This window comes from Notamacropus eugenii, chromosome 3, assembly GCF_028372415.1.
Source record: "Notamacropus eugenii isolate mMacEug1 chromosome 3, mMacEug1.pri_v2, whole genome shotgun sequence".
Lineage (NCBI taxonomy): Eukaryota > Metazoa > Chordata > Mammalia > Diprotodontia > Macropodidae > Notamacropus > Notamacropus eugenii.
This window is the reverse complement of record NC_092874.1, coordinates 136,176,948-136,204,042: the sequence shown is the minus strand read 5'-3', so window position 1 is coordinate 136,204,042 and position 27,095 is coordinate 136,176,948. Positions and strand designations below refer to the sequence as shown.

The window sequence follows — 27,095 nt, the reverse complement described above, 5'->3', positions numbered from 1 at the left end:
CATCATATGTTATATATTTTTATGTATTATATAATATACAATTTTATATTATGCTATTACATTGATGATGCATATATTAATTTGTTGTTATATATCATATATTCTTATTCCTCTAATGAGCCTATATCCCAAAGAGAGCAAAGAAAGAGGCAAAGAGCCAAATATATATGTATATATGTGTGTGTGTATATATATATATATATATATATATATATATATATATATATATATATATATATAAGCCATATATATATGCATACACATAAAAATATCTATAGTGGCTCCTTTTACACTGGCAAAGGATTGCAAACTAAAGGGATGCCCATCAACTGGCTTAATAATATAATGGAATACTACTGTGCCATAAGAAGTAAGAGTAATAATAAGAACAGTTTACCTTTATGTAGCACTTTGAAGTTTCCAAAGTGCTGTATAAATACCTCACTTTATCCTACAACAACAAAGATCGTAGCTTACATTTCCATATATTTTTGCAGCTCTAATACACTTTCATTTCCTGAGTTGTCCTGGGCTCAGGTGCCCTGAGATCAGGTACCCTGATAACACTCTTTTTGTTTTCTTTTTTTTTATAAAAGTAAACTTCAGAATTTGGTTATTGGTGCTCCTTGTTGGTTTGTTGTCCCCTCTCTGGACTGGGTCCTCCATCACTAGCTTAGATTTGGGGAAGAAGACAAGAATAACTGATATTCATAAAGCATTTTAAAGTTTTCAAGGTGCTCTAGATAATTATGTCCCTTGAGCTTCACAGTAAACCTCTGAGGTAGGGAACAGCACTCTTGAATGATTATTATCCCCATTTTATAGGAAAGAAAATTGAGGTAAGTAGAGGTTAAGTGACTTACCCAGCAAATAAGTGTCTATGATGTTGTTGTTGAGTTATTTCAGTTGTGTCCAATTCTTTGTGACTCTATCTGGGGTTTCTTGGCAAAGATACTGAAATGATTTCCCATTTCCTTTTCCAGGGCACTTTACAGATGAAGAACTAAGGCAAACAGGATTAAATGACTTGCCCAGGGTCACACAGTCAGTAAGTGTCTAAGGCTGGAACCGAATTCGTAAAGATGAGCTTTCCTGATTTCAAGTCCAGTGCTCTATCCATTGTGCTGCCCAGCTGCTGTACATGATATTGCTGAAACTGAAAAGACAAAAAAGGGAAACTTGGGAAAGTTTGTGTGAATCGATGCAGAGTAAAATGGACAGAATTGGTAGAAAAAAGTTCTACAATAACAATATTGTAAATTCAAACAACTTTAAAAGACTTGAGATTTCCGATAAATGCATGTTTAAGAATGGTTCCAAAGAAGGAATTTCACACACACACGCGCGCACACACACACACACACACACACACACACACACCTCCTTATTACTGTCAAGGGCACCACCATCCTTCCAATCACCCAGGTTCACCATTTCAGGGTCATCCTTGAATCCTCTCTCTGCTTCATCCCATATCACTGGCCAAAGCTCATTGTTTCAACATTTGTCTCATCTCTCATCTCTCCCTTTCTCTCTCCTTATGCTGTGATCCTCACCCTAGTTCAGGACCTCATCACCTCTCCCCTGGACTATTGCAATAGCTTCTTAATGAGTTCCCTTGCTTTAAGTCTCTACCCTCTACAAATCCATCCTTCCCTGTACTTCCAAAGTAATTAAATGTAGCTCTGGCCATGTCATTTACCTACTCAATAAACTTCAATAACCCCCTATGAACTCTAAGATCAAATATATTTCATCTGTGTGTCTTCTGCTTTTCTTTGTAACCCCAGTGCTTAGTATAGTACCTGGCACATAGTAGATCCTTAGTAAATGCTTATTGACTGACTATATCATAGCATATAAACTCCTTGAAGTTAGTAACTGTGTTTTTCACCTTTTTTTTGTATCACCAAAACCTGACATATAACGCCTACTTAATAAATGTCTGTTGGTTGATTGATATTGACCATCCTCTTTTAATTTTGGTTTTTGTGTTTTTAGTGTATAAAGTTATGAGTACAGTAGCACATGCATGCAATTTACAAATAAGCAAATATATATTGGGTGTTCTCTTTTTTTTAGGTTTCATAATCAAAAAAGTTTGGCAACCGCTAAATTATACCATGCTGCTTCCTTTTCCCTTGAAAGAAACACTTCTATAGAACATATGGAATAAGGATTATCAGAAAGAGATGCAGATAGCATCACCAGGATACAAGTGATAAGACCCTGAGCATCTCACAAAATTTTACTTTTGTTTATCGTTTTATTTCCCTACATCTACCACTCTAGCACATAGAGGTAGACTCTTTAAGGATGTCAGATGAAGAAGATTTGCATGCAATTTTTAGGTAGTAGGGCAAGGCAAAAGGGAACAGGATGGCAAAAAATTGGCACAGGGAACAGAGATAAACATGGAGTCAGAAAAATGTGGGTTCAACTCCTTCCTCTGACATTTCCTTGCTTTGTGGCTATGGGCAAATTTCTTAATTTCCCTGAGCCCCAGATCTCTCATCATTCAAATGGTAATAATTATACTGATTGTACAACCTACCTCAGAGGGTTACTGTGAAGCTCAAGAGACGTAATTGCCAACAGGACCCTGAAAATTTAAAGTGCTTTATGAATATCAGTTGTTATTATTATCCCTTCCCCAAAAACTAAGCTGGTAGTGAAGGACCCAGTCCAGGGCAGACAATAAATCAATAAGGAGCCCTCGCAGTTAAGTTCTGGAGTTTACTCTTGTCAAAAAAAAAAAAAAAAAGAATGTTATCAGACTGGATCTCAGGACACCTCAGCCCAGGGCATCCCAGAAAATAGAGCTATAAAGATCTGTGGGAATGTAATCTACTATTGTTGAATTTGTTTGCCATTTTGGAAAAGCCTTTAAAAAAGAATAGCAGGAGGTGTAGAAAGGCTTCCAACATGGGGAAACCAAAAAACAACAAACAAACAAGGAAATATTCAACCATGAAATAAATACTCAGTTTACAAGACGAGAGTGTCCTGAATCAGCTGCATTTCTAAGGCAGATATGAATAAAGGAGAGTCGTAATTTGCTTGCAGAGAAAAGAAAAAGACATACTAAGAAGAAAAAGATACATTAAAAAGGCGATATATCAAAGTCAAAAAAGAAAGAGAAGATCCCAGTGCTCTTAAAGAAAGAGAAGTTCCCCAGCGTCTGTCCTGTTTGTTCATTCTATATAACACACAGTTGGGATCCCCTCACTACATTTTGGGTGATTCTAACTTTGCCAGTTACTCCATCAAAGCCAAGTTGGACTTAATGCCATCAACAACGGATTGTCCGTATGCCAAATGCATACATATTAGGCAATATTATGCATATTCCCTGCATAAATGACAGTGTAATGGCTGAAACTGAAAAGTTGGGACAAAAGTACTAAGAAGCCTTGAGGATTGCCAAGATCCCATGATAGGAACGATTGCTATTCATGCACAAAGTCATACATGCAGAGGATTCCTTAATCCAGAGGGTCACTCAGCACAGGCGTTACCTTGTGACTACAGTCCATTGGGACCGTAAGTGAGGAATCATAAAGACTCCTGGGGTTCCCATCACGTATAACCATTGGTATAACATTGTGAGAATGCCAGATTATCATGGAGCCCCTTGATTTTCACTTCAACAGACAGTACTTCCTCTGATGCCAGTCTGCAAAATATAAATGCTGTTAACAGAGAAACACCATTCTAATCACTTACTTGTACTTTTGTATAAAATAGGGTTATAGTGATTTAGGTTTTTTTTCTGTTCCTAATGAATTTTGTATTTTAATGAAAAAAACTCATTGAATTTATACATAAATCGATTTTGCTCAGGGAAAAAAAGAGAAAGGCAAAATGAAAGTTTGTTCATTACTGGAACATTTCATAGTTACTGGCTCAAAAGACACAAATCTGTGTTTTTGATGGGCCTTGAAAATAGAAGGATAAATATGCAGATTCCAAAATTAATCCAAGTACTCAGTGTACTGTTCCTTTCTCTTGCCAGGCCCCTGAAGGTTCTTTCTGAAAGCTGTTGCCTAACAGGTCTGCTGTCAATGTAGCAATGCACTGAATACACTGGGTCTCTTTGTGCCTCTCTTTCTTCTTAAGGCTTCAAAAGGACAAAGCTATTGTGCTAAGAAGCATCACAAGGACTTGGGCCATCCCAAAATATCTCCTCCACCCATCAGGACCCAAAATTGATACTGTTAAAGTCCTTTGGGTAAGGTACTGTCTTCATAAGATCCCTGTTAAGATATATGTATGTTATGGGAGAGAGGAAGATTATCTCATAAAACATTAGTGCCCATTAGCACAATAGCTGTTATTATGTCAAATTAACATCAGCTAAATTCCTAGTGTAACATATGATAAAGGTAGGCAGTGGTATAGTAAATAGAATCCTGGATTTTCAATTTAAAAACACCTGAGATTAAATCTCAGCTCTGCTGCTTATTAGTTGTGTAACCCAATCACCCACTTCCACTCTAAAAGTCACTTAACTTAAGGTAAATCACTAGGATTTCTTTAGTTATATGGGGTAGCAGTCTGTTTACAAAAGTTCCCACACCTAGGGTTTCCCATAAGAAATAACATGGGGCAGCTAGGTGGTGCAGTGGATAGAGTAGGGAAGACCTCAGTTCAAATACAGCCTCAGACACTTACTGAGTGACCTTGTACAAGTATGACGGCAAAGAAAATAGGATCTTTTGCTGTTTTTGTTTTAGTATAATCAAGAAGTATAATGCCTCTATTTGAATGTGACTGAGGAGGATCTTTCCCACTCATTGATGGGTCTGCCCATTGTGGGAAGCTTGGTTAGGGGAGATGTTTTGTAGAAGGGGCCCAAGTACCTTTTGTTTTTTCTATTGAGGCACTGGATCAGAGGATTATGCCCTCTGGCTCTAAAAAAGTATATAAATACTCTGAGAGTAAGATTTTATTTTGGGGGCTTAGTTTTTGTAATAAGGTTTGAGGATCAGAGAAGGATTGAGAAGCCGGTAAGGAGCCCCCTGGCATTCAGAACCCAGATGTCATGTTTCCCTGTTTGGTAACTATGGTCAGATAGTTGGGGTCCAACTGTCTGTTGAATTCAGGCAGAGGAAGTCATATCTGCTGATCTTTTGATTTCTCTGTATTTTCTTTGAAGTTCAGGGATCTGACTCCCCTGAAATAGGTGAATGATATATGTGCTTGGTTAAGAGGAATGATACATGTGCTTGATTAAAGAGATGGTTAATCCCTCAAAAGTTGTCTTTCCTTTTATGAATGCAGATCTAAGTACCTGTGATAGCACATCCCCCATGTATGTTGGGGTGCTTACTGATACAGAAAGTCACTTAACCCCAATAAGAAAGGAAGGAAGGCATCATGGATACTTCCTATATTCTAACATTATCAAATTTAAGTAACATAGAATAAGGTTTTCCTATAAGTCTTTCAACATTATATGTCAGTTTCAGTACCACAATGGGACTTTCTTTCTGCTATGCTTTACCCTCACTATATGCCTGGCCATGAAGGGATAGGACTTGGTGATAAATACCCAAATTTTCTGGCTCTTCCCCTATCATTCTCTTTTCCCATGAGACTACTGCTAGGACATCAGAACAATACTATTAACATAACGAGATCTTCTGAGGATCCCTCCACAGTGATCCCCAAATACTGACGTAAGTATCATGTCATAGACTTCCTTTTGGCACAAAAGTGACTGAGTATATTTGGGAGACCTCTCTCAATTCTGTAGTTCATTGACCCTATCTAGGTGGAACCTGAAAAGATCAGTCTCTAGTCATTCCTTGAGAGTAGCTAGTGCTCAGAGGCTCAGGGCCTAAATAAGGTTCAATAATGCAATAGAACCATCATCTAACTGAAATGGGTGCTCCTTGATGTGGTACAAATGCAAAACTACACGTGCCTTCTCATTCTGTACAATGCTTTTCCATGTTGTACCAAAAATAATTCATAAGGATGTTCAAACTTTGAAAGAGTTTTCTCTAGGTCTTTCTACTGCATGTTGATACCAGTATGGTATCATCTGGGCTACCATCGATTATCCCTTACTCTTAATATATGAATGGTTCATCTCTTTTCAACTTATCCATTAATTATATCTTTTATACTACTTCTTGGACACAAGTCATTGAGATGATGACAATGATTGAAACATAACACAGTTTTATTTATAAATTATGGAAACAAAAAGGACTTGAGTGCGACATCCTAAAGAAGTGATGCCAAACTCAAATACAAACAGACCTCATACTGACTTAGAAAACCACAAATTGACACCATCTGTGTTACATGGTATTTTTTATTTATTTTGCTAACCATTTCCCAATTATATTTTAATCTGGTTTCCACACTTGAGAGTTTTGCTGCTCAGAGGATCTCCAGTTTGACACCTCTGCCCTAGAGAGTCAAGGGTGCCTCTCTCATCCTCTGCCACCTACAGAAGGCCATCTTCCCCTAGAGATCTGTACATCTCTATAACACACAGAACTACATTAGGTCAGAATTTGCCCCTCCCCCATCTCTTTTCACTCTCTATCTCCTGTGACTACCTTTACCTCCCAGGGAGGAACTAGATGCCTCAAAGTTTCTTTTAAATTCTTCTTTCATACAACTGGATTCCACAGTCATTCAACAAGTAATTTATCATGAAGTTTCTACTACATTCCAGGCACTGTTCTCAGTCACAAAAGATCTCTTGGTCTTGGACCACTCAAATGGCTCTCTGTTTTCCAGTCCTAGCTGGTTTATAGTGGATCAGTCCTATTTGCTTCCTTCTCCCTCCTTCCATAGATAGATAGATAGATAGATAGATAGATAGATAGATAGATAGATAGATAGATAGACAGACAGACAGACAGACAGACAGACAGACAGACAGACAGACAGACAGATAGATAGATAGATAGATAGATAGATAGATAGATAGATAGATAGATAGATAGATAGATAGATCAAAGTTTACAAAGCATCCTACATAGACTAGCTCATTGGATCAATAACCTCAAGAAAACTCTCCAAAAGGGGGAGGGCCCTAGGGGAGAAGGAAATTAAAGATCTTGGAATTTATAACCAATACAGGCTCAGAGTGAAAAATGCTTTTGAATTATACTGGACTTTCTCGATCAGTTCTACTACTCACTCCCTCTATGTCCCCCAAATACAAGCTTAACTCCCCTACTCTAAGGGCTACTAGTGATGTTTTTTTCAAAAAAGAAAAAGAGAAAATAACATCAATGAATCATTAAAAAATTAATAGAAGCAAACGCAATGAAGTTCAGAAGGAGTCAAAGAAAATTACATCAATGTTGGAACTTGTTACTCAGTCATTTTTCAGTCATGTCTGACTCTTCATCTTTTTTTTTGGCAAAGATACTGGAGTGGTTTGACATTCCCTTCTCCAGTTCATTTTATAGATGAAGAAACTGACACAAACAGGGTTAAGTGACTTGCCCAGGGTCACACAGCTGGGAAGTGTCTGAGAGCAGATTTGAACTCAGGAAGATGAGTCTTCCTGACTCTAGGTCCAATGTTCTATCCATTGTACCACCTAGCTGCCTCTATGTTGGGACTATGTTAAATTTAAAATTAATGAACAAAACCCAAGCTGCATCTACTGAAGATTCAGTTTCATGAGAAATCCTCCTTATCCATCCTTCTTTGTAGAAGGAAATGTCAACCTTTGCTTTGAAGTCCTCAATAATAGAAAGGAAAATTGGGGGGGGGGGGGGGGTGAAGCCTATTCTATAATCTGTTAGAAAAATATCCAAGGAATTAATCTCGAATAATCAGACCAATTAGTTCAAAGGAACCATGGATACTCTTTAAATAGGGCCAGCTACAAAAACCCTTTTCTTTCCCATATATCTTTCTCTTTCTCCAGGGTTCTCAATCTTAAGCCTAAAATGACTATTTAATTCATTCATTTATTAAACAAACATTGATTAAACAACTTTATCATATACAAAGAGGCAACTGGTGGTAAAATAGATAGAGCCCTGTGCCTGGAGTCAGGAATACCTGTGTTCAAATCCATCCTCTGATACTTATGAGCTGTGTGACCCTAGGCAAGTCTCTTTAACCTATGTCTCAGTTTAATGAACTGTATGTGGGCATGATAATAGCATCCACTTTGTAGAGTTGTGGAGATCAAAAGAAATAATATTTATTTTAAAAGCACATAGCACAGTCCTGACACATAGTAGGTTCTATAAAAATGTTTAATCCTTTTCCTTTCCTCAAAGTATTTTGATAAATGTTTAGAGAGATATAAAGCGTGGTTCATGGTCCCTGCTCTCATTGAGTCAGGTGAGACTTAAGCTATGGAGTACATAAAACTTCCTGGATGGAGAGGGTTAGGTGGGATGACAATTTGTTGTCACTAGACAACAGAAAAGCACCAGGACAGGGATAGAATAGAATGTAGCAAAATAGAAGGTAAAATACTAAGAATGAAAAAGAGTTGAGAACTCAAAGGGCACAGAACACTAATGACAAACTTTTGACCTTTCACAATTTTAAGGGCTGGCCCTGACTTTCCCATGAAAAAGACTTGACCCACTTTATCTGAGGAAGCCCAAGTTTGATTGTTTCCTAAAGGAACTCAAATTTGAGGTCAAACATTTAACATTCAAACCTCAAAATGAAAGCAATCGTTGTTTCCTGCTTCTTTGCTGTGTAGTTCATTAAGAATCCATTAATCAATGACCTGGAAGTTCTGAACTTTTAACAGCATTGAAAATTGCAAACAATTGGCAGTATGACCCTCTAAGAATAGGTTCTCTTTATAGCTTTGTGCCATTATGTGAGACCAGCTTTAAGAGCATCTACCTTGTATTTTGAATCAAAATGGAATCCTCTATTTAGAGGTAGAAGGGACGTCAGAGGCCATTGAGTGTAATTTCCTCATTTTAAAGCCTAGGGATTAAGTGGCTCATCCAGAGTTGAGAGTCAGAAGTACCAGGAGTCAGAAATAAGACCTGAACCCCAGTGCTTTTAATACAAAGGCAGTGCTCTTCTCACTGTGCCAAATGCATGAGGAAGGCATTTCAACCGGAGAAAATTTGAAAAAGCTAACAATTTCTATCAAAATGTTGGGGCTATAGGCAATAGTCATAGACAAAGATGAACTTTGGGTGATTTTGAATTTTTTAAAAGTAAGAATGAGAACAGTACACCTGTTATGGTCTAGGGGTCTTGGAAATCCTGAAATGCAAGGGTAAATGGCATGGGTCTGTCTTGAAAGAATTCTACCATTCAAGCCTTCTTTCAGTCCAAGTAGTAAGTTTATGAAAACACTGGTTAGGGTGGGTGAGATTCCTAGGATTAGATTGATGTTTTTATAGGAGAAAAGATTGTGGAAAGATTTGGATGGGATCTAGGAGTGGCAAGTAGCCTGGGGTGGTCTGGAGGTAACAGAGAATGGGAGGGGGGGGAGGGTTGGATGGGATTAAGGAGGGTCAAGTAAGCTAATTAAGTAATTGAGGTGGGCTCAGGTGGGTCAAATGCTTTGGGCAGAGGCACTGGTGACTGAAATGTATGGGAAAATTCAGGGACTATGTTAGAGGTAACAGAAAATGAAGGGTTGGGCAAGGGCCACAATAAAAGAAGAGTTGAAAGAATTATACTGGGATGAGCCCAGTGCCTAAACCAGGAATCTGAGTTTGAAGTCTGGGTTCCTGAAATTCTTGGGAAAGTGGGGGGGGGAGGGGCAGATCCCATACCCCATCACACACTTAAACCTGGTTGTCTATGCTGATAGACAACCAATCCCAAAGAACAAGATGAAGTCAATGGGAAACACCATGAAGTCAAAATTTCCAGTCCTAATGAGAGAAAACTCATTTATTGAATATTACTCTTCTAAGAGGGAAAGAGGTATCACTAGAAGTTGTGAAAAATAAAAATAGATTCACCAAGAAAACATGGCTATTTTTCACTTAAGTCATTCCAAACCATTTCCTTTGGGCAGAGCACCCCACAGGTAAGTGAGACTGGTGACTTTGCACTTAAATCTAATTCACTTGCATGTCATGGCATCCCTTCCCTGATGTCATGGTCCTCTTGGAGAACAAAGGACAAATAACAACAATGACTTTCCAACTCAGGATCTCTCTAAACAAAGGCTTATCTTCAATAAACAGACAGACTACAATCTGCAGCTTAATATTTGGAGGTTGCTGCCAGAGCTAGATCAGAATTTTCCTGGTAAGTAAATGGATGAATGCAGTCAGTATTTACTGACTAGTCATTGATTGATATCTGGAAGGGATCTTAGAGGCCACCTATTCCAATTCCCTCCTTTAACCAATGAAGAACCAAGACCCAGAGCAATTGTGATTTATCCAAAGTCATACAAATATCAATTGAGAGAGTTGAGATTTGAACCCAAGTTCTCTGACTCCAAAGCCAGCATGGATTGCCCTACCAAATTGCCTTCTCATCCTTTCCCTTGTAGAGTATTTTATTTTATTTACTGGTTAATACCTAGGATGAGGGCTTCTTTATCTACAGTCTACAAACCCTCAAGAAATCTGTGGATAGATTTCAAAAAACAAAATATTCTGCCTTGATTTCAACATGATTGACTTACTTTGTAATCTCACATATTTTGTTTTATACATTTAAAAACATTGTTCTGAAAAAAGGATCCGTATAAGTTTTATCAGATTGCCAAATGGGTCCGTGACCAAAAATAAAAAAAAGTTACTAACCTCTGCTAAAGAGGCTACTAGGAAACAAATGCTATAAAACAGTCAAAATATTCCACTCCAAATAGTGTTGGATGTTTTGTTTCAATTCCTATGGTAAATTTTTGAAAAGTTATCTTGCACTATCTGGATGAAACTGACCTCAAATCTCTTTTTATTGCTCTCCCTATAGTATCTTCCACTGCTCCTCTCAAACATCCCTACTAAAGGATCTCTTTGTTCATTCTGAACTTTAAACTTTTCCCCAAGGCAGTATCACATGCTAGAAACTCACTCCATTCACCCATCTCTACCTGCTAAATCATCTTGGCTCTTAAAAGGGCAAGCACCTATCTAGTTTCCTGGTACAGGAGGTGCCACATGCAATCAGTTGTTTAATCAGTGCTTTTTAATGATAATTAGGTTTTAAAGACTTACTAAATATACATTGGAAAAATACTCATCTGACATTTTTAAGGTTGTTTTAGATCATGACAAAGCCATTCTAGCTTTGGTGGGAGAGGGGGAATATAGGAAAAAGAATAAGACAGGAGCTGAAGAAAAAAATTTAGGGAATTGTAAATAAATATAAAGGTTGAATTTGGGGAGGATACATACATTTAGGGGTTCTTGAATAAGGAAAGAAATCATCAGTAAAGAAGAGGAAGGCTACAGTTGTAGTTTACCAGCTGTCATTAAGCAGCCTCAAAATATTTATTCAGCAATATTAACTTGATGTTTCATTTCTTGTACATAATGAAACTTAAAATGAAGTAGAATTCATTTGATTTGCTAATGATTCCGTTTTGAGCATGGTATCATACACTATGAAACTTTCTATTTTAGTAAATTAGCTACTAAGAATTACTACTTTTAGATTGGCCATGTTGGGAAATTGGCAACATACTATCAAGAGAAGTAGGCTTCTTATTAGAATTTACATTTTTTTTTATTTATACACACAACATGTGCTGATAAATGTTAAACAAGCAAATGTCCAAAAAAATGTACATAAGACATACTTTTAGGTTTAAGCAGGATTCCTAGCATTTTCTGCATCATTTTCTTAAGTCTAGATAATATACAAAACAAGAAATCAAGCCTGATTTATAGAGCTCACTTAATTTGGAGGAGCAGTTGCTTACACTGAAAATTTAATAATTTATTCTCTTAGGCTTGGTTGAACTGGCTCTACCATTTCTCTGAATATTCATATAGGTAGGATGAGATCTATAACTGGAAAGCATCTCTAGAATGGTGTGCCTTTCTCAAAAGGCACAGTACAATTCAGGGATTCTTAAATTTGTCTGTGTCATGGGCCCTCTGGCAGCCTAATAAAGCTATTGTACCCTTACGAAGAAGGTTTTCAAATGTATAAAGTAGAATACATCAGATTACAAAGGAAACAAATTACATGGTCATAATTATCAAAAAAGAATTTTAAGTAAGTTTGTGAGCCCAGGTTAAGAATTCCTGGAATAATCAGGGGAAGTAGAGCAAAGTAACATTATCTATTAAAAAGATAAACACTCATGAGGAAATCCAGTGTGTGGGATGGGTCTTCAGACCCCCAAAAATAATCGATCAGAGACTTGTCTTAGGAAAGGCAAAAAGGAGTTTATTGCTTTCTCATGAGAAAGAATACCCCACCTTCGTCACACTAATAGTGCCAGCCAGGAAGTACAGAAAGCAAGGTCGATTATACCTTAATGTGAGCTCCACTTCCCTAATCCTTCCCCTTATCCCGTTGGCTGGGCTTCAGGAGGTACAATTTATTCACAGAAATCTTCCCCAGCAACAAAGAACAGTTTTGTAAAAGTATGCAGTTTGGGGGGGGGGGGGGGGGGTAGTGCATAGACAAGGTCAGGACAAAAAGGGAGTCGAGCACAGAACAAGATATGTTACAAAGCATCCTTCTCTACAAGGTCAGCTAGCTACAGATGTAGTTTTTCAAGGGAGTGTGTTTCAACAGTACAACAAACAATTAACTCTTTGAGGAGGCTTCACTTCTGAGAGATCATCTCTCACAATCCCCCCTCTTATTTCTTACAATTTGAAGACTTCTCACAACATTGCTGGAATATTTCTTCCACTGTAACCTGGTGCATAGCAACAGAAATGGCTAAGGCCTAGTGACCAGAGACAAAGGAAAATGCCTGCTGCAAAGCAAAGAAAGGTATAGCAACAAACAAGAACAATAAACCCACAACAGTCTTTTCAGTCATGAATGGATCGGATCCTTCTTCAAAGTGAATTTTAAGGTTCCAGGATCTTGTGACATCACAGTCCACTGAGTCAGAGCTGGCACCAGTCCCTTCATTCGGGTATGAGGCTCACTGATCCACTGACAAATTACGAGGTGGGGAGCAATCCCCTTCATGAGATTTCACTAAGGAGTCAATAACAGGCTCCAGTACTTACATAAATATAATAAATAATCATTTTTAACACAGTACAACAACTTCTGGTCATGTGATACTTCTTTTCAAGCATTTACAAAATAGACCACAAACCATTTTTCTTTTAACATTAACCAACTGAGACAAAAATAATAATGACTATGTGTGTGTTGGTCCTTCATTGCCAAAGAACACCATGCCATCAGAGAAATAATGACATGACTTGCCCTTGACTATGTTTTGAGTGAGGGAGGGCTGTGCAGGTCACCAGCCTCACTTCTCCTCCACAGCCATCCAGTGACCAGATATTAATCAGGATGACTGGAGATGACCCAGGATGAGGCAACTGGGGTTAAGTGACTTGCCCAAGGTCACACAGCTAGTGAGTGTCAAGTGTCTGAGGTGAGATATGAACTCAGGGTCCTCCTGACTCCTGCACTGGTGCTCTATCCACTGCACCACCTAGCTGCCCCTAATGACTATGTATGCTAACCTCAGAGACCCTTGGCCTGATGATCTCCATACTAGTACTAAGATTTAAAGGACCCTAATTTATTGTTATTGGTCTAAAATCCTATGCCTAAGAGCACAATTTTTGGACTTAACCCCAGATGTTCCTCTACCAACAATCTATTAATAGATCTGGTATTATGTTTATGAAACTTTTGAATACAGGAAATTGCCATTAAGATTAGGGACATTTCAGGGGAACATCTCCCTAACTTCATGTCAATTCCAGGCAAGAATAGATTGTCAACTGGCATCCAGCCAGGCTTAAAGTCTGCCAGGTGTCAGTAGGGAAACTGAGTCAGGAGAATTCTACCTCAGTCCAGGTTGAACAGCCATCCTCCCAACCTTCCCATGAGGTCATCCCTTTGCAGTTCATACCAGCATCTCACAGACTCACTGGCATCATGGATCAGTGGCTCAGACAGTCTTTCTTGCTATCCACACCTGGAGTTAGAGTCAGAAAAAGTCACTTAATAGTCCCATAAAATCTTAAAATAGCAAGCTCCAATAATCAGTTTCAGATATGACTGTAATTTCATATTGGCTAAGGAACATCTTTTGAAGCAAGTCTTAAGTAGCTTACATGCCTTTCTATATGTTCTAGTTCCTGATTAAATAACAATCATAAAATCAAACTTACCAATAAAACCATAAGTTATTGCTCTAATAGATTTACATCTGTTTTCCAAGCTTCTCTATACCTTTCTAACCGTGCTCAGTCTAAAAGAATGAGCTACACATATGATAAGTTCAAACACTAACTTCAACTTATGTTCATGAAATGAATTCAAACTTAGACTGAAATTCTTTTTCCCAAACTAAAGATGTCTCTGATTTAGTCTCAGTAATTAAATTCAGTCAATTGTTTTAATACCAATTTCTTTTACATCATTTTGTAATAGGTAAAGACCTTATTCCAAGTTGGGACCTTTGTCCTTTACTCCAAAGGAATTTTAGTCCCATTTGTCTAAAAGGGCCCTGGAAAATCTCACCTTGAAAGCTCCTTAGATTTCTCTATTTGATCTGGCTCTTTAGAGGCCCATGAACTTTTAGCTATCTACCCAATTAATTGAAAACAGCAAGATTCCACTACTTGCTTTGTGCTTACATCTTAAACTATCTGCTTTGATCATAGAAATATGCCATGAAGATGAAAAGCAAGGACCTAATTAGATATCATTTCCACTTTATAGTCAGACTCAGAAATAGTCAAGTGGGAAAACATTCCTTTTCAAAGGAACACAATGGGGAAACTGAGTCAGAAGGATCCCATCCCAGGCTAAAGACAGGATTGTCTCCTGAGGCAAACTTCTGCCTGTAATAGTCACATTCCTCTCTGAGTATGATCCCAGAGACTTATACATTAGGTGACAGGTTTCACTAATCAAAAATTTTACCAGAACTCATATCTTAAATCTTAAATTTGTCCTAAAAATCAATCACTGAAGATTATCACCAACAAAAATTCCTTGTTTAAGAACTCTGTATACAGTTTACACTTTACATAAGAGATTATAACTTCAACAAAGCAAGGCGCCACACCACTTGGGTGATGATTTTAGGCTTTTCAAGTCTTAGGGCCCCAGGATGGGGCTGGCACTCCTGCTTTCCTTTGGCAATAGGAAAGAATTACATCTTTTCTCTGAGCAGTTCTGAATTCAGATTACATTTTAAGATTACATCTGTAATGACTGGACTTCTAAAGGAAAGGTGGATGGGGCCAGGAGGCTTTTTGTCTTAAAATTATCACAGAACTTCCTGGAGCCATAAAATTCCTGGTCTCCTTTATCTTGTCCCTTATCTTCCAACCCCCATAAACCTTTAGTTATAACAAGATAGCTTACAAACATAAATTTTTAAGTAGGTCTTTCAAAAATCATACAAAAGATTTTACAAAACATTTCTTCATACAACAAATATCTTCCTTGCTTAAGAACAGTTTACAATTTATTGACAAAATGACAAGATCTAAAACTAAAGCCTTTGCACATTTGTCTATAAGCTTCCTTTTGCAAACATACTTTTGTAAATGCTTGATTCATGGCAAAAACAATTTTATTTTTATTTTTCATTTTTAACACAGTTCACATCACATAACACAATTCCAACTTTTGGTCAAGTGATATTTTTCTTACAGCATTTACAATATAGACCACAAATGGATTTTTTTTTTTTAACATTAACCAGTTGAGACACAAACAATAACTATGTATGCTAACTTCATAAGCCCTTGACCTAATGGTCTTCACAGTATTACTAGGAATTAAAGGACCCTAACTTATTGTTGTTGGTCTAAAGTCCTAAGCCTAATAGCTTCATTTAAGACTTGACCTCTGATGTTCCCCTATCAACAATCTATAATTTAATAGATCTGGTATTAAGCTTACAGTCCTTTTGACTATAGGAAATTGACACTAAGAGAAGGGATATTGCAGGGAAACAATATCTCCCCAACTTCATTTTAGTTCCAGGCAGGAGTAGATTGTCAACTTGCATTCAGTGAGGCTTAGAGTCTGCCAGGTGTCAATGGAGAAACTGAGTCAGGAGAATGCTACCTCACCCCAGGCTGAACAGCTGCTCTTCCATCCTTCCCAGGAGATCACCTTTTTCAGTTCATACCAACATCTCACAGGCTTACTGGCATCATGGATTGGAGGTTCAGACTGCCTTTGTTGCTATCCGTACCTGGAGTTAGACTCAGAAGGACAATCACTTAATAGTCCCATAGCATCTTAAAATAGCAAATTCTAATAACCAGGTTTCAGATATGGCTATAATTTCAAATTGGCTAAGGAACATCTTTTGAGGCAAGCCTTAAGGGACTTACCTGCCTTTCTATACCTGTTTTAGTTCCTGTTTAAATAACAATCATAAAATCAAATTTACCATTAAAATCTTAACTTTTCCATCAATGCCAAATTTTACCCGAAGTTACCCGCTCTAGGAGACTTAGACTAAAATTCATTTCCCCAAATTAAAGATGTCTCTGATTTAGTCTCAGTAATTAATTCAGTCAATTGTTTTAATACTAATTGCTTTTACATCACTTTCTAACATGTCCAATTTTTCTCCCCTCCCTCCACCCCCTAATACCTTGCATTCTGATTACCCCTTCCCTCAATGTACCCTCCCTTCTATCACACCCCACCCTTCCCTTATCCTCATCTTCTCTCTTTTCTTGTAGGGTGAGATAAATTTCTGTGTTTCTTATTTCTCTGTTATATGCAATAATAGTTCTCAGCATTCATTTCTAGTACTTTGAATTCCACCTTCTTTCCCTCCCTCCCTCCCTACCCATCCCCACTGGGAAGACAAGCAATTCAATACAGGCTATATATTTGTCGTTTTGCAAAAGACTTCCATAATAATCATGTTGTGTAATACTAACTATATTGCCCTCTAATCCCACTCTGTCCCCCCTTATTTTTTTATTCCCTCATATGACCTTGTCCCTTCCCAAAAGTGTTTATTTCTAGTTACTCCCTTCTCTCATTTGCCTTCCCTTCTATCATCCCCCTCACCCCACTTGTTGCCTCCTCCCCTACTTTCCTATAGCATAAGATAGATTTTCATAACAAATTTAGTAAGCATGTTATTCCCTCCTTAAGCCATATGAGGAAAGAATAGCTTCACTTTCCCCCTCTCCCCTTCTCCCTTTTCTCCTCCATTAAACAAGATTTTTCATTATATCTTTTATGAGTTATAGCCTGCCCCATTCTATTTCTCCCTTTCTCCTCCCAATATCTTCCCCCTTCACCCATTAATTTTTATTTTATCTCTTTTTTTTGTGGATATTATCTCTTCTGATTCAACACAACCTATACTCTCTGTCTGCGTGTGTGTGTGTGTGTGTGTGTGTGTGTGTGTGTGTACAATCCCTCCACCTACCCAAATACTGAGAAAAGTCTCAAGAGTTATAAATATTTTCTTTCCATGTAGGAATGTAAACAGTTCAGCTTTAGAAAGTCTTTTATGATTTTTTTTTTCCTGTTTACCTTTCCAAGCTTCTCTTGATTCTTGTGTTTGAAAGTCAAATTTTCTATATAGGTTTGGTCTTTTCAACATGAATACTTGAAAGTTCTCTATATCATTGAATGACCATTTATTTCCTTGAAGTATTATACTCAGTTTTGCTGAGTAGGCGATTCTTGGTTTTAATACCAGTTCCTTTGATTTTGGAATATCCTATTCCAAGTCCTTCGATCCCTTAATGTTGAAGCTGCCAGATCTTCTGTTATCCCGATTGTATTTCTGCAATACTCAAATTGGTTTTTTTTAGCTGCTTGCAGTATTTTCCCCTTGACCTTGGAACTCTGAAATTTGGCCACAATATTCCTAGGAGTTTCTCTTTTCTGGTCTCTTTCAGGAGATGATTGGTGGATTCTTTCAATATTTATTTTGCCCTCTGGTTCTAGAATATCAGGACTGTTTTCCTTCATAATTTCATGAAAGTTAATGTCTAGGCTCTTTTTTGGATCATGGATTTCAGGTAGTCCCATAATTTTTAAATTGTCTCTCTTGGATATATTTTCCAGGTCAGTTGTTTTTCCAATGAGATGTTTCACATTATCTTATATTTTTTTTATCTTCTACTTTTTTCAAACTTTTGGTTTTGTTTTCTGTTTGGTTTATCTCATAGTCGTTCATTTCCCTGAATTCAATTCTCTCTTTCAGAGAACTGTTTTGTTCAGTGAGCTTTTGAACCTTCTCCTCCATTTGGCTAATTCTGCTTTTTAATGCCTCCTTCTCTTCATTAGCTTTTTGGACCTCTTTTTCCAATTGAGTTAGCTTCTTTTTAAAGGTGTTATTTTCCTCAGCATTTTTTCTGGTTCTCCTTTAGCAAGCTGCTAATTGGGTTTTCAAGCTCTTCTATTGCCTGAGCCCACTTTAAGTTCACTTTGGAGGCCCTGGAGGCAGGGGTCTTAGCTTCCTATGACAGTAAGCCTTGTTCTTCCTCATTTGAAAGGATGGGAGGAGACATCTCTTCACCAAGAAAGTAACCTTCTATGATCTTATTTTTTTTCCCTTTTTGGGTCATTTTCCCAGCCAGTTACTTGACTTTTGAATCCTTTGTCAAGAAATTAGACTCGGCTGCTAGGTTCCCCTGGGCTTTGGGTGGGGGTGGGACCTTCACTCAGGGCTGGGATTTAGATCAGCTGCTCCTTACCATCAGAGGCTTTAAGCTGGGCTGCCTGAACAATGGTTCAGGCAGGTTGCTTCCCAGCCCCTGTAGCTGCCTGCAGTCTGTTGCGGCCTCTGCCATTGCCTAGGGCTATTGCTGGAGAAACTTCCTTCCCTCTTGCCCAGCTGAGAAAGCCCTCCCCCACTGACCTTTGGAGCAGGTTTGTGGGTTGAGGTATCTGGGACCTTCCCTGCTGGGAACTCTGCCCCAGAGGTCAGTTCAGGTTCTGTTCCTCCCAGTGCCACATGGCCAGGGCTGTGCTCTGCTCTGCTCAGCGTCCCATGGGATAGACCTTTCCTGTCAGCCTTCCCGGTTACCTTTGGCTGGAAACCTCCTTTGTTCTGTTGTTCTGTGGCTTCTGCTGCTCTAGACTTTGTTGAGAGTCCTTTTTACAGGTATTTTGTGGGCTGTGTGGGAAGCACTAGAGTATATGCATCTTTCTATTCTGCCATCCTAAAAACAATTTTAGTTAAAACTTCCTTGTTAATACCAGAAATAAACTTTTCATCTACTTAATACATCCTTAGATGGAACAGGATTGAAAAATCACACTCATATGTATGTATGTATGTATGTATACATATTTATGAATATATGTATGTATTTTTTAAAGATTCTCATTTTCTCAATAGGAATTCTACAACATGAAAACTCTTACACAGAATTCATAACAAACTTTTTTTATCCAATTCATCATTAATTTAACAATGCAATTCCTAATACATTTAGATTTACTTAAAACTAAGTTTACTTAAAATAAGCCATTACTCATTCAGGTGAATGGATTTCCACATCATCTTGCACAGTAATTCATTTCTTTACCATCACATGGGCACTCTCTATCACCTGATCAGATAGAGTTATCTCAAATTTGATTGAGCTATGAATTATCAAATCAAGTTATATGATTTTTCTGTCTTCTTAAAATACTTCCTCACACTTACTAAAACCATTTGAAACTGACACAAAGGTCCAGAACAACTATATAGGGACAGGCGAGGTTTGAATAACCCCCATTTGTTCCCAAACCTTATCTGTCTTCCATATTTTCAATCAAATCTTTATTCATCTTTCCTCCTATCTCTCAATCCTATTACTCAGATTATCCAGCTTTCCTTTATATCTTAATCATAAGACAAGATAGCTCATAAGTTAATACTTTTTATCTAAATTCAATTTAAATAACTTATCTCCTTCTTTTCTTGAAAAGTTTAAAATTATGTTAACAAAATGTGCTTAAGTTAACTGTCTTTAACCTAGGTAAAAGAGATCTTAGTAATTCTGAACCAATGTTAACTAGGTGTGCTTGACTTACCCTCCAAGCAGGGAACTTGGAAACTTAATAATTCATTGAATTATAACAATTACCAATCACAATAATTTTCTCTCAGTTTCCCAATCAAGTTACAAAGGTTCATTTTCTCAACATACTCAAATCTTCTGAACTGATATGGGGAAGGGAGTGGCTGACAGCATATGGTCCATTGCTCCTCCATCTCTTGTTTTTCTTTAAACCACCCTTTTTTTTTTCTTTTCTGCCTTTACTCAGACTACATTTATTCTCCTTTACATTCCAAATAAAAATAAAAATTCCAAAAAAAAATAACAATTTTATCCTACCCCAAACCTTAAAAACTAGAGGGAGTTAAATGTCTAACAATTTACATACTAAGAAAGCCACATTTCTTCCCCTCCCACTCCACAATAAATAAATAAATTAATTAATTAAAACATTTTTCCTTATCCTAAAGTGATCACTTTTTAAAAACAGAAAAATCTAAACTTATTTTTTTTTTTGCCACTTTAAACACATTGTCTGGCATCAAATATATTGATCTAATTTGAACATAAAGTGCAAACTTTAGTTTCAAGACCTACTTAAACCTAAATTCAAAACTCTCAGCTCTAAGTTGCTTACTTGAGATTTTTTTTTACTTTCTAATCTTTCACTTATTTCCACCAAACTTTAATAAATCCTAACCTATCTTAAACATTAAATTAAGAGTGACACATTTCACTTATTCACAATTCCAAATACCACCAGAATGAATTCAATTAACTTTCTGTTGTTTCCCATTACACTAAAATTTCTTCTTTGGGTGAGGCAGGAAATGGTTAAATGCTTGCTAGCCTGCCTTTCTTGGGTCTGAGCGAAAAAGATAAATTCCCTCCCTCCCTGTCCCTCTGCTCTGAGAGGGTCAAAGAAGAGAAGTAACAGGAATTTCAAGGACAATCCAGCTCAGCCTTTCTGCTCTTGCTGGCTGGATAGCAAAATTTACAATTTTACGAAGTGTCAGATAAAACAGAGACATAGACTTTCATTCACACAGAAATATCAACACAACACAAACAGACAAGACATTTGACAAAACATTAAAGAGTGTCCTTGGAGGATCTGTACTTTGGCCAGAAGACATTTCCTCCGAGCTGAGTTCCTGCCCAAACTAAGCAACAATACTTAATAATTTTCTTCTTATCTTTTCCCTGATACTTTGATAATTCCCAATTATTCAGCCTATTATCTAAAGGATTGTCTTCTGGGATATTTGGAAGACTATTGTCTGGAGTTTTGGAGAGACTTTTTTTTTCTTTTTGAGCTTTCCCCATGGTTCACAAGTTCTTGCCTCTCTTTAAGACAGAAGCTCACTGATCTTGCCTAGGGACGCAGGTGGAGACTCACAGTTCCTGCCCCCTTACAGAGACTCACTGATTTTGTCTCAACCCTAACTCTATGGTCACCCAGGAGCTCCCTGGTTTGCCATCTAAGAGGACTCACAGGTCTTGCTTACCTGGGTCTGTGCACAAACTTACATGACCTTCTTAATTCAGTCTCTCCTCCTCCATGGTCATTCTACTTTCATTTTTGCCTTTTGAGATTGTCTGTCATTGAGTTCTATTACTTAAAAGTGGAAAGAAACCCCCAAAACATTCCAGGACCACTGGCAAGTGGACAGCGGGGACCTGTCCTAGGACTGGCTGAGAGACCCTTCCCCAAATAAGGGGGAGTCCCAGACAGCCCCCAACACTGTGTGGGATGGGTCTTAAGACCCCCAAAAATAATTGATCAGAGACTTGTCTTTGGAAAGGCAAAAAAGGAGTTTATTGCTTTCTCATGAGAAAGGGTAACCCCCCTTTGTCGCACTAATAGCTCCAGCCAGGGAGTACAAAGGAGTACAGAAAGCAAGGTCAATTATACCCTAATGCGAACATCCCCTCCCTAACCTCTTCCCCTCATCCCATTGTCTGGGCTTCAAGGGGTACAGTTTATTTGCAAAAATCTTCACCAGCAACAAAAAACAGTTTTGCAAAGGTATGCAGGTTGCACGGGGAGGTGTGGTGCATAGACAAGGTCGGAACGAAAGGGGAGTCGGGCACAGTACAAGATATGTTACAAAGCATGCTTCTCTACAAGGTCAGCTAGCTTCAGATGTAACTTTTCAAGAGAGTATGTTTCAATAGTACAAGAAAAAATTAACTCTTAAGAAGGCTTCAATTCTGAGAGATCATCTCTCACACCCGGAACCAGAGAGGAGAACTGTGATAGAGCATGTGGGTAAATATGATTAGAGGCAGAAATAGAAACAGTATTGTTATTAGAGTGTCCTTCAGGCCATCTGGGCAGCAAGAGGAAATAGATTAGAATTTGGAGATACAGATGCATGATATAGTAGTAACAGAAAATATCAGTTATCTGAAAAATCTGCTAGAGCTTTCTTTCTGACACAACGAGAGTAGCTAATAATTTCTGATTTGACTTTAAGGATAATTTCATCCTTCAGAAGTTGTAAAGTTCACCATAGGGATTCTCTTTTCTGGATCTGATTCTAAGGAAACAACTAGAAAAGAGTTGCTAGAGGGAAAAAGATTGGGAACCTTGAGAGAAAAAAGTGAACTGTCAATCTTGGATTTTGTGAATGAAAAGGAGAGGAAATTTGAGCACAGTCTGATACAATCTTTACCCTAGGGTAAAAAGGCTAGGTACAATTTTATGGACTAAAATTCCAAGCCCAGAAGAATGGGAAGTTTCCTGCAATGAAATTCTGCAGATACAAAGGCTTCTGGTGAGGACAAAAATGCAGATTTGTCTAGAGCAGTCCTGTACAACATATGGCCCACCAAAAGATTTTGGGCAGCTATCACGTGACCCTCGGCAACCAAACATTGTCAGTCTACTGACACAAGTCATGTGACAACCTCCAAAATCTTTTGATGGGCCACCTGAGGGCCATATGTTGTGCAGGTCTGGTCTAAAGATACCAGTGTGAATGTACAGAGAATCATCTACCAACTTAGATTTTAAAAATATATGTACAGAACACAGATAAGGGCAAAGGACTGATAGAAAAAAATGACAGTCAGTCCTCTTGGAATCATGTCAGGAGTACTAAAGCTTAAAATGAACTGAGGCTGGCAATGGAAATCAAAAGAAAACAAAAAAGACCTTAAAATATATTGTTAAATATGTCATATATTTTAAATATATTTCTGTACTAATATATTATATATGTACACATGCATATTACATAATATGCATGTGTATCTCTGTATACACACACACACACACACACACACACACACACACACACACATACCCTCCCCCAAATGATAAGTGGTCAAATGATATAACACAAAGTTCTCATGGGAAGAAATCCAAGCTACCTAAAATGTTCCAAATCATTAATAATTAGAGAAATGCACATTAAAGCCACTCTGAGGTTTAACTTCATACCTATTAATTTGGCAAAATTGACAAAAAGGAATAATGACAAATGTTGGAAGGAGTTAGAGGAAAAGTTACATTGACAAACTGTTGCTGGGGCTATGAACTGGTCCAGTCATCCTGGAAAGCAAGTTAAAACTCTGTCCCAAATGCCACTAGCAGACCTACATACTCCAAAGCAATCAAAGAAAAAGAAAAGAGTCTTATCCATTTAAAAAATATCTTTATAAGTTTTTTTGTGCAGGTAAAGAATTGGCAACTCAAGGGTTATTCATCTACTGGGGCTGAACAGCTGAACAAATTATGGTCTATGAATGTAATGGAATATGAGTGTGCTATAAGAAATGATAAGGGAGACAGTTTCAGAGAAACCTGGAAAGCCTCATTATCAACTGGCAGAGAATGAAGTGAGCAGAACCAGGAGAACAATTTATACAATATATTATAAAGACAAATTTTGAAATACTTAAGAGGACCTTGCAAGTCCTAGAACATTTAACAAAGAAGGAGGTTTTCTTTGCCCTGACCCAGCAAAGATAGGCAACAAGGATATAGAGACAATAAGCCTCTCTGGACATGGCCCCCTGGTCCCCATCAGGAAATCATGAGTGGTCAGTCAGTCATCAGTATGGTGACCCCTAGGCAGAAAACTTTATACCTTCAGTCCAGGAATCTGCATCAGGGAAGCTGGGGCATGGGGGAGTGAGAGGCAGGGTGGGTAGTCAGAAAGCTAGGCCATGGGCAGGGGAAGGGTCAACATAATCTGGAAGTCAGGGAAACTCGGGCCTAAGGTAGTTGTGTTAGCAAAATGCCGGGCCTCTCACCCAGAGGAAATTACCATCTTTATTAATCAAGGTAATCTTCTCACTGAGTTCCCAATCTCAAAGAAATCTCAAGCCCAGTTTTTGTTCTGTTTTTTAAGGGAATACCTAGAAAAGGATGTCAGCGTGGCTTCATCTAGAATAGGTCTTGTCAAACTAAGTTCATTTTCTTTTTTGACAGAGTTTCTAGATTGCTAGACCAGGTGAATGTCAGAGATTCAATTTACCTAGGTATTAGAAAAGTATTTGACAAAGTTTCTCATGTTATTCTTGTGCTGAACCCAAAAAGTAGTTATTAGAGGTTGGATGTCAACTTAGAATGAATGTCTTGTGGCATGGCCCAGGAATCTTTGCTGTCTGTGTATTGTCCAACAGTTTTGTCATTCACTTATATAAAGACACATGATATATTTATCAGATTTATAGTTTACACAAAACTGGGACAGATAGTTAATATACTAGATAACTGTCAATATCTAAAAATATCTGTACAAGTTGGAACATTGTACTGAACCTAATAAAATGAAATGTAATAGGAATAAATGCAAAGGCTTATACTTGGGATCAAAAAATCAACTTCCCAAGTGTAAACAGGAGGAGTTATAGATAGATAAAAGTTTGTTTAAAAAGATCTGTAAATGTTAGAGACCCACAAGCTCAAAGCAAATCAACACTCTAATATGATAGTCAAGAAAGACAATGCAATCTACACTGAGGGATATATTATCTAAGCTATGGTCACACTGTAGCCTGCTTGATCAGATCTCATCTGTGATATTATATTCAGTTCTGGGTACTTCACTTTTAGAAAGGTCATGGATAAGTTGAAGAGGTTGCAGAAGAGGGCAGAAAGAGAGATCATGTTCCTCAAGATTGTGCCATGGGAGGACCAGTCAAAAGAACTGAGGATAGTTAGCCTAGAAAAGGGAAGATCTAGGGGACACATAGTGACTGTCTTCTGCTATTTGAAAAACAATGTGGAAGAGGGAATAGAGATTTGTTCTGCTTGACCACAGAAGACAACACTAGAAAAAACCCAAATTTAGGTTTGATGTAAGGTAAAAAATTTCTAATCAGAGTAGTCCAAAAGTGCAATGGACCAATGGAGTTTCAAGTTTTTGTGATAATTATACATTTTATATCATCTGATGTCATATTGTAATGATAGAACTCCCATATGGAGTGACTCAGGTGAAGTGGTCCTAAAGCCCATGGAAACATATAGGCAAACCAGACAGTTTGTACTTTTCCACTGTTAATTCTACCAGACAGATAAGGCTTATGATTTTTGGTTGGGGTGGACCTAACCTGCAGCAAGGGTTGTGAGTCATTGATCTTCTGCTGCCTTAGTTAATATAAGATCTTTGATCAGTTTATGATTCCGATAAAGAAACTCTCTCTACCAGGGCATTATCCAAGCATGGTATCCTAATTCCATCACATCTAGATCTGATTAAGAAAGCCACTTACTATATCTAGCACTGATGATTTGTGCTCAACCAAGCCAATTTTTAGCATATATAAGTTTGCCACTTGAAACCCAACTTTGAGCATGTTCCTTCCCCAAAACATCTCCCTCTTTCTCTGGCTAGGGTTAGTTTCCCGAATGTGGGGAGAAACCTCTGTCTATTTATATTGCCATATATATATATGCTTTGTTTGTCTGTGTGTTGTGTTGAAAAACAATAAAGCTCATGACTGTATCATGTGCCTGGGTATCAGTTTGCAAGAAATCGTGAACCCAGGAGTTTGCTTTAACCCAAGCCTTCAGAGGGCAAATAAAACAGCCTTCAAGAAAGGACTAGAAATATCCACTTGTCAGAGATGTTGTAGTAGCAATTTTTTGCAGGCATGAATTGGAATAAACAGTTTCTGAAGTTCACTCTGTGATCCTTACCCCTATTACTCTAAAAAAAATCAATACATTTTTATTGATCAAGCAATCTAAAAAATTAGGAATCTAATATGGATCCAACAATGTGCTAGGCAGCATGGGAAACAGAATAAATCAGTTTCTCTCTTCAAGAAATTTATAGCTGGCATGAAATAATTAGAAAAGAATGCCACAAATATGCATAACAAAGGGTTAAATGGAGTAATCCAGACAATACTATAAAAGTTGGAAAATTTTAGCAGGGAAATTGAGTTTATAAAGAATTAATATTGGTAATGCTTCACGAATTTGCATCATCCTTGCACAGAGGCCATGCTAATCTTCTCTGTATCATTCCAATTTTAGCATGAGCTCATCCAACCATTCTGGAGAGCAATTTGGAACTATGCCCAAAGGGCTACAAAAATGTGCATACCCTTTGACCCAGCAATATCGCTACTAGGACTGTATCCCCAAGAGATCATAAAAATGGGAAAGGGTCCCACATGTACAAAAATATTTATAGCAGCACTCTTTGTAGTTGCCAAAAACTGGAAGTCAAGGGGATGCCCATCAATTGGGGAATGGCTGAATACATTATGGTATATGAATGTAATGGAGTACTATTATGCCATAAGAAATGATGAACAAGAAGACTTCAGAGAGGCCTGGAAGGACTTATATGATCTGATGCTGAGTGAAAGGAGCAGAACCAAGAGAACTCTGTGCACAGCAATGACCACAGTGTGCGGGAGTTTTTTCTGGTAGACTTGGAATTTTGTAATAATGCAAGAACTTATTTAAAAAAAAAATCCCAATGGTGGATTTCTAAGGCAAAATGCCTTCCATACTCAGAGAAAGAAATATGGAAGTCATTC

General features: G+C 37.8%; 1 non-coding gene and 1 pseudogene across 1 annotated transcript; one reads left to right on the top strand and one right to left on the bottom strand.

The window, feature by feature from the left end:
- Positions 1 to 2,922: 2,922 nt before the first annotated feature.
- LOC140531266 (rRNA-processing protein FCF1 homolog) lies at positions 2,923 to 3,638 on the top strand (annotated as a pseudogene).
- A 22,864-nt stretch (positions 3,639 to 26,502) lies between these two features.
- Positions 26,503 to 26,612, bottom strand: LOC140497862 (U6 spliceosomal RNA). Its single transcript, XR_011964873.1, has one exon. It is a non-coding gene; the product is annotated as a U6 spliceosomal RNA (small nuclear RNA).
- Positions 26,613 to 27,095: the final 483 nt, after the last annotated feature.